The sequence below is a fragment of the Serinus canaria genome, chromosome 4A, assembly GCF_022539315.1.
Source record: "Serinus canaria isolate serCan28SL12 chromosome 4A, serCan2020, whole genome shotgun sequence".
Lineage (NCBI taxonomy): Eukaryota > Metazoa > Chordata > Aves > Passeriformes > Fringillidae > Serinus > Serinus canaria.
The window spans coordinates 17,725,213-17,733,156 of record NC_066318.1 but is presented as its reverse complement, the minus strand read 5'-3'; positions in this window follow the sequence as shown (position 1 = coordinate 17,733,156).

Genomic DNA, 7,944 nt, shown 5'->3' with positions numbered 1-7,944 from the left:
CTACATTTCTGCTCCTTGAAGAAGGGGAATGAAACCAAATTGATGAGGGACATGTGAAGAGGGAAAAGCTGACTTGCTGTAAAGAATGGTAAACAACTCCTCAGTACATAAAAAATAGGCTGGATTTATGGATTTGCTCTCTAGGCAAGTGTCTGAAAACTGCTCCTGCAAGTCAAAGATCACACCACAGGTTCTCCTTTAAAACTGAACACACCTCCTGTGCACATGGCTATGGAGACACAGTCGGTAAATAAAGACCAGGCAGTCCCAGACCACGAGAACCTGCTGCATCCATTAACTCATCAGGACAGCTCCAGGCATCCCTATTTCCTTGCAGAGGGGGATGTCATAGGATGAGGATTACAGTGACATGGTATTATCCAGCACAGACTTCCAGATGTGAGGTAAGTATTGCTGCCACTTCTGTCTCTGATGATCAGCAGGATCCCTGCTGGCTTCACTTGACCCTTAAGGACAAGACTGGGACACCATGGGGGAAGGAGGCCCAAAAACTTGCCCAGTTCTGGCAATTCCCCCTGGCAAGCGAAAAAGGTGACACTACACAGAGAGCTGATCTGATTCAGCAACACCTGGGGCTCTGGAGTGAGTTTATTTTTCATTAAACTGGCACTGCTGTGGGATTCTACTGTGAAATGTTCCACTCTGAGGCTAAAGGCAGCCCTGTCCTGCACTGCTGCCTGTTTTCCAGGGCATTCCTCAGCAGAGGAATCACCCCAGGGTGGAGAATCCACCCCTCAGGCTCAGAGCAGCAGAAAGGCCTCCAGCCCACCCTGCCCAGTGCTGAGAGAAGCTGGCTGTGCAGACAGGAGCACTCAGCCCCTGCAGCAGGGGGAACAGTGCCTGCCTGATCCCAGCAGCCCAGGAAAATGAGGGGGTGGATGTGGAGGTGACTCAGCTCAGAGGAGCATGTAGCTCAGCTGGAGATGAAATCCTGCTGAGCCTGGAGCACTCTCATGGTGGTTTTTAAAGGGCTTTTTCCATGATGTGAAGATACAGCCTAAGAAACTGCTTTGGCCAATGTTTGTTACAGGTCACACCAGCCCTCAGCCCCATTTCTTGGGCTTTGCTGATTCCTCCTTTCACTCGAGCTCTCCTGAGCCCTGCTGTGGTCTCCAGCCCTCATTATTCACTTGCAGGATGTCATGGCTCAAAGCCTTCCTCTGCCCTGGACAGGTACCAGTGTCCTTGTCACCTCCAACAACAAGGAACCAGCCTGTTCCCTCCCCTCACACGGATCTGGAGCTGCTCCCAACAGCACTTCAGCAGAGCTGCAACAACCTGAGGCTCACTGACACTTCAAACTTCTCAGAACTACCTAATTGTGAGGAGAGTGACCCAAAAAACCACCCCCCACACAAACACAGCATGACAGGAAATGTAATAGCAAATGGGTTTTTGCCAGTGCAGCAGAACTATTCTGAGCACTTGGTGTGGACTCCAGCAATCTTGACAAACCTTTTAAGGATTACCAAGCTCTGAAGTAGAAGTTTATTTTCTAAATACTGTGATGCAAGAAGGGACCTGCGAGAGCAACTCTGCTCCTGCTACTTTCCTAACAGTTCCTTCACCAGAAGGGAGCAAAAATATCTCCTATCTCTTCTATGATACAGCAAATGTGCAAGGAAGGCAGTTCTTTTCTCTCTTCATCCTCCTGTTGGGCTCCTCTAATCAAACAAAATGGAATGGATAAGGTTCTTCCTAAAGGCCATTAGAGTTTGCTAATTATTGTGAAATGAGGATCAGTTCAAAATAATGTGCCTTTTTTAATTTGCTAATATTTACACCATCCCTGAGAGGTGAAAAAAAGGACAGCGTGGAAGAATAAGGAAAAAGCAGCCTGCAAATGTTTCATTTTCTCTCTCCTATTCCCTAAAGCAGCATTAGTATCAGCTGAAATTAGAAAGGAATATATTGAAATAGTTCTTGCCCTGCCAATGTGTTTCTGAGGAGTGGCACAGTGCAGGTGAGTTGGGGTAGAGTTACAACACTCACACCTTTTGCAGGACTTCTCCTTGTCAGAGACCTGTCAATCTTTTCTGTAGTTGAATTCCAAACTGCCTCTAAACAGAGAAGCTCAGGGAAGCCATTACCAGAGCTGTGCACCCCAGCTGTGTTTCAAAGCTATGCAATACCTTGACTTGACACAGAAACCAGCCAGTACCTGGTTGTGCAGAATACCTTTCTCCTCACCCTTAGACAAAACATTATTTAGGATTTCAGCAGCCAAAATCATGGCTAAAAAAGTGCATGAAGCAGCTCAGGCTGATTATTCTCAGACAAAGATGTAACAGTTCTAAAATTGACTTTACAACTTCAAAGACCTTGTTGCAAAACAGTGTTTGCTTAAACATTCAATTGATGGAGCTGGAAATAGCAGGAAGAAATACTCTGTTCTATTGACACTAACAAACCCACAGCTCATTTTTGACTTCCTCATTCAAACACATCATGACTTCACTGCTGGTTTTATAATTACCTTCAAAGCATTTGGTGTTAACCAGAGAATCACAGAGTACCTGGGGTGCAAAGACCCTACACCTCTTACAGAATCCTCTGGTCTAGCACTTCTGGTCTAACACCCTCCTCTCCTCTACAGTCTCCTACTGACATTGTACAGAATAATTTATAAAGAAATCCTCTCCTTCTGCTGTTTCACCAGATCTCCAAGCAGACCTGCTGCTCATTGTGCCTCTCTCTTCCCTGATCCCTGAGGCCTGCAGGACATGCAAAGCTTCAGGGATCCTCTCCCCTCTGGAATCTCATTTTACAGCCAACCCTTCATTTGCCATTTTTCTTTGAAAATCTACATCACAAACATGGTTCTTTCTATTTCTGGTGACATCCCAATAGAAGAAATATTTTATTAACAAGGCTCCAGCAGGTCCTGTAAATACTGAAATCACTGAGGCTGCATCATCTGGCAAGAACAACCTTCTGGATGGGGTTTGGATCAAACCAGCCTCTACAGCCAGCCCAGAGTCCCTGTTGTCTCATAGCAACAGGATCATTTGCTGAGGAAGCAGCACTGATCACCAGCTGGAGCACTTTTTGTTGTGGCTTATTCATGAGGCAAAGTCAGATGCATCCGTGGCTCTGAAATATCACTGGGACATGCCTTGAAACACAATTTCATCCCCTGTGCCTGATGCTCACAACCCAGCAGCCACAAAAAGGAGAAGGGTGCAGCTCTCTTCTTGCTTCCAACAGCAATATTAGAAATATATTCAGGAATATTCATGACACTGAGCCACAAGGAGAGGCTGCAGCTCTTCATTGGTCTTTCTCAGAGCTACCTGAACCTCTCAGAGCTTCTTTACTGCTCCCTTCCCAACAATTTCTGGAGCAAGGAAGATCTCACCATACTGGATTTGTGATTTGTGTTGTGCTCTGTCCAGCAAGCAAAACCAAGTTTTTCCTTTAACAGCTACTTAGATTTAAAAGTAACAAAAACCCCCAGGGGAACCCCCAAGGGTAATCACAAGCACAGTCAGGCTTACAGAGGTGTTTCCATACCAGACTGTTTGTTTGGTTTTGTGGGGAATTTTTTGTAATATTTAAATATTACAAAAAATTAAGCTCAGATTTTACAAAAGGACACTTTTTGGATGAGACAGGAGAAAATCTACCTTGCAGCAACCTTTTGAAAAACTTCTACATGTGTGATTTGTTCATGAGATGAGGTTTGCAATTACAAATCATAACCCAGTGAGATGCAAGTGGTAATATTCTTCATCATAAACTCCTGGGGAAAAAAGGCAAGAACCCCCCCCAAATGTGTGATTTAGTGAGATCCATGGAGCTGTGCTGAGGTATTTGTGTGCAGCCTGCAAGAGAAGGATGCTTTCATCTCAGGCGGCAGGTATGACATGAGCAGAACATAACTGTGCTAATGGAAAAGCAACTAATATATCAAATGTGATGTTTTGCCTCTGATTTGATGAGCCTGGGAATATCTGACAACGAAGGAATTCCTGTGGTTTAATGAAAACCTGGACAATCTGTCCCTGTAACAACACATTCAGTATCCTGTGACTCCAAACAACCAAACAAGAGCTAAATCTCAGCTGAGATTTCCAATTGCTTTAAATGTTAAAATTGTTGCTGTATTATGAAGAGTGATAGCACTTTGATAAAAAAGATCCCACTTTGAACATATTTAAAGAATAGCTCTGCTAAGGAAGAGGTTGCTATTTCTCCCTGTTGATTTACAGAGTAAAACTCTGTTTCAGCAGATGGCTCATTAAATTTTTGCACCGTGACTGTAGTAGGAGAAGGAAAAAAGGAACAAAAAGAACAAAACCAAACCTCCTCACTATGATCACAGGAATAAGATGCACTGGCTGCTTAGTGTGCAATAAAAACTTATTTTAGCTTTTATTCATGCACTGAGCAGCAGACAATACCTAAACCTACTTTACAAATGAATTATCCTCATGTTTACAAGCCAGTCCCTATTTCAAGTGGCTTTGTTTGTGGATAAGACATCTCTTTAGAGGAAAGACTGAAAATTCCATCTAGCATTTCCTGCTGTAATTTCTTTTCCTTAGAAGCCTTTAAAAGGGAAGATTCCTGTTCATGATCTGTACACCCTCTGCTAAAATCTGAGTTCCAAGTTTGGACCTCAGCAGCAATCTTTATTGCCATCTATTCCATGGCCTGCCCTTCCTGTTTTCCAAAAACAAAATGCTCTATTTATTTTCAAAATGGGATATCCTGTTGGAAGGCTTTGAGAAAAAAAAGAACATACTGAGCCTGGGACCTCAAGGATTCCTTCCGGTGCCTTAAGAGAAATAAAGCAATAGCTCTAGTCAAGAAAAGGAAACATGGCAGGAAAAAACACTTGGGAGTTACAATCAGAGCAATCCTAGAGAAATAAATAGTACAGAAATAATTAGAATTACATAAATGGTTTTTTTTCCATGTACACCCACAGTCCCATTCAGGAACTGCAAGGAAAGGGGACATGACAGGACATTGGGAAGGGATGTCCACACAGCAAAGATCCACACAGAGAATTACTGCCATTGAAACAACCAACATTATTAGAGAATTCTATGAACTGGAGTTTCTAATAATATATTTAATTAAATGTAGGATCCTACGCTCAACAAAAGTTCAAATAAATGTTTTTAACCATGACTCTTTATTCTCAGAATGTCCAAACTCCATATAATTATGCCTAGTGAGTTCTAATTACTTCCTAGAAGTATCTATGCAGATAATCATCTACCCCCAGACTATCTCATGCTCAGCTGAGCAGCCATAGAAGTCCCCGTGTAACAGATTAGATTTGAGCAGAAATATTTATCCCACTGGTAGAAGTACAAAGATAGAAAATATCTGCTAAATACTTTGATCTCCTTGACTATCAGGCACTGTAAAAAGTATGAAATACCATTATACAGCTGTAAAAGTGGAAACAAGGAGTGTTATGCAAAACGAATGCAATGATGCGTTTATTCAAGCATGCTGTCTTCCAAATAATCAGAATTTAAACTCAGATACTTTAGCGAAAGCTTCAGTAAATCACACTGCACAATCCTGGAAAACTACACCGACAATGTAGCTTGAAGCCCAAGGATTGAGATTCTTTAAACACTGTATTGCCTGTGACTCCTGCAATTATCACATCTTTACCCAGCTCCTCCTGAGCTCTTTGTTCAGAATCATATTTTGCAGCAGTAAATTGCACATGCCTAAAAACAACTGCCTCTCCCCTCAGCACCTCGGCAAGAAGTGCAAGCAGAGGAGCCTCTCTGCCTTCTCCCTTTTGGAAAGCTGCCCCTGGATCTGTTTGCTTTGAGTACCTTTGTGGTCACCAATTGTTGTGGTGTTTTGAGGGTCCCCGGGACAAGGTGAGAGATGAGAATTGACTCCAACTTCTGAGAAGGCTGATTTATTATTTTATGATAGTATATTATATTAAAAGAAAATTATATACTAAAACTATACTAAAGAAAGAGAAAGGAGACATCAAAAGGCTAGACAAGAAAGAATGATAATAAAAATTCGTGACTGACCAGAGAGTCTGACACAGCTGGACTGGGATTGGTCATTAAGTGAAAACAATTCCCATGGAACCAATCCAAGATGCACCTGTTGGTAAGCAACCTCCAAAGCACATTCCAAGCAATCAGATCATTATTATTTACATTTATTTTCTGAGGCTTCTCAGGAGAAAAATCCTGGCAAAGGGATTTTTCATACAATATGACAATGACATACCTTCACTCAGGCTCTGAGGGACAGACCAGCACGGTGAGCTCCCATGGAAGGGGCACCCACAGGTATTGTCACTTCCCAAATACACAGATTAAATGCCCACACACTGCTATTTTGAGTCCCTTCTTGCTGCAGCATTGCAGGTGCTGTGCACTTAAAGCTGTACAGCCACAAACCTCCCACAAGAGACTTCAGAGCTTCTCTCAGGGTGATGTTGGAAGTTTTGCTTTTAACACCAAACTTGAATGTTTCCAACTCATGAGTTTTTATACCAGGATTTGCAGAAATACATTCAGCTAACCAGCACAAGTGAACCCAAAGTATTTGATTTATTTTTAATAATCTCATCTGGTTCATAATAAATTTTTAACAATGGCAATTGCAAGCCTACTACTTAGAGTAGCTTCCCTCAAAAGGGCACAGCCAACAGAAATAGCTGAAAGGCTCTTTTTGAGCTTACTGAGTAATTTTTGAACCCTAGAAACCATTCAGAGAGCCATATGCAAGCTTACTGCTCACAAACCCACATTTCAGCTGCTGAGCATGAACTTGTGTCCTTAACAGGATGCTGGAAGAGACTCAGTCCAGTTCTCTCATTGATTGAGCTCCTCTGTTCAAAAACCATGGTGAGGAACAGGATTTTGCCATTGTACCCCTGAACAGCTTGAGATCCACTGCCATAAATTAAAGATTAAATAACATGGCAACAGGAAAACACAACTTGAGCTGTGCTAAATCCTGGCTCTAGGTTTCCTCAGCTGCTGTCCTGTACCTTTTATTTCTGCTCTCAAACAGCTGCACACTCAAAGGTTTGGGCTGAGAAGCACCAGCAGTAGCAGTGAGCAGGGAATTGGGTATGAGGTGCTGTGTGATGCCCCCTGAGCCCATGTCAGACAATACAGAACCAAATACTCCCAATGCAATCCTCCCTTTGCAACTCCCATTTTTTTCACTTAATTTATTTCTTTGCCTCTTACTCCAGCAGTCACTTCTGTCCTTGTTTATGGCCTATTTTATTCGTGCAAACTCCAAATTCCTGCAGCACTCTGAGGAGAGCCTTGAATACCAATGAGAACAGAGCTTGGAGAGTTGACACTTATCTGGACACTTCAAACAAAACCATAAAATTTGGGTTTCTTAACAACAGCATGAAGTTTAATTTCCAGGGATAAAAACGATTACTTGGTCGTGGGGTTTGTTTTTTGTTTGGGGTTTTTGAGGGTTTTTGATTGTTTATTTTGGGTTTAGTCTTTTGGGGTTTTTTGGAGGGTTTGGGGGGGTTTTTTGCAGGTGGGAAACTAGAGGGGCAGTGGAGAGAGCTGGACGCAGGGCTTTGGAGAGGGGATAATTTCTGTGTAAATGCTCTTTCACACGGAGCTGGGGGTGGGGATTTAATCAATGTTGGTATTAAACGGAGCTGTGAAACTTGCTGCAGGCAGCACTACATTGATCCTTTTTTAGCTTGGTCAATCACTAAGTACAAATGCGAGTGGCAGCTCCCAGGTACTCCATCAGCCAGGGTTCTGCCCGTGCCGTGGATTCAAAGTGCCACCTAGTGGGAACTGTCACTTCGGAGAGGCCACTGCGGTGACTTTCATTCAGGAGTGACTACACAGCTGTAGGAAATGTACCTGTGGATCCCTCACCTATGCTGAGACACTCTTGTATCCAGGGATATTTTCTATACTAAAGGAGGGGGGA